Below are 1,016 nucleotides of genomic sequence, written 5' to 3'. Positions count from 1 at the left end.
GAGAAATAAGCCTTTTGGTGTACCCCTTTTCAAAAATACCTCCTTTATCTATTCATTTTCAAAAATATCCATGTTTAAATATGAAAAATTATAAAGTTTTATATGGTTTATAAGGTACTTCTATATAATAACTACTACTTGGAAATTTGATACAAATATTTTATAATGTTTTAAAAAGTTTTAAATCGTTTTTACAAGTTTTATAAGGTTTTTAAGTGGTTTTTAAAAGGGTTTATAAGGTTTTTAAAAGGTATTTATAAGTTATTTTACGCTATTTATGAAAGATATATAAAAATTTAAACATATATAAAGGTAATTTGTGTGTATATTTATAAGTTTTCACACATATTTGGATAAATTTCAACATTTAAAGTGGTTTTTTATAAGAAATTGATACCAATAACCTTTTTATGATACCCTCTTTTAAAAATACCCTCTTTTTTTACCATTTTCATTTTTGCCCTCTCTTATTTTTTAATGGCTATATTACCCCTATTTGAAAGAATATTCTTTTCCAAAGGAAGGAATATTCTTTCCCAAAGGAAGGAATATTCCTTCCAAAAATTTCCCCCCCAAAAATTTCCCGCCAAAAACTTTCCCGCCAAAATTTTCCCGCCAAAAAAGTTTCCGAGAAAAAATTTTCCCGCCAAAAATTTTTCCGAGAAAATTTTTCCGCCAAAAAAATTCCGCCAAAATTTTCCCGCAAAAAAAAATATTTTTTCAAAATTTTCCCGCCAAATTTTTTTAAAGGGTTTACAAGATTTTTTAAAGGGTCTTTTAAAGGGTTTACAAGGGTTTTTACAGGGACTTACAAGAGTTTTTAAATGGTTTTTAAAAGATTTGTAATGGTTTTTAAAGAGTTTTAGAAGCCTACAAAGGTTTTTAAATGGTTTTTAAATGATTTACAATGGTTTTTAAAAGTTTTTATAAGTTATAACAGTTTTAAAAGGATTTACAAGAATTTTTAAAGGATTTTTAAAAAATTACAAGGATTTTTAAAGGTTTTTTAAAAGGAT

The sequence above is a fragment of the Capsella rubella genome, unplaced genomic scaffold, assembly GCF_000375325.1.
Source record: "Capsella rubella cultivar Monte Gargano unplaced genomic scaffold, Caprub1_0 scaffold_6, whole genome shotgun sequence".
Lineage (NCBI taxonomy): Eukaryota > Viridiplantae > Streptophyta > Magnoliopsida > Brassicales > Brassicaceae > Capsella > Capsella rubella.
This window is presented reverse-complemented; position numbering follows the sequence as displayed.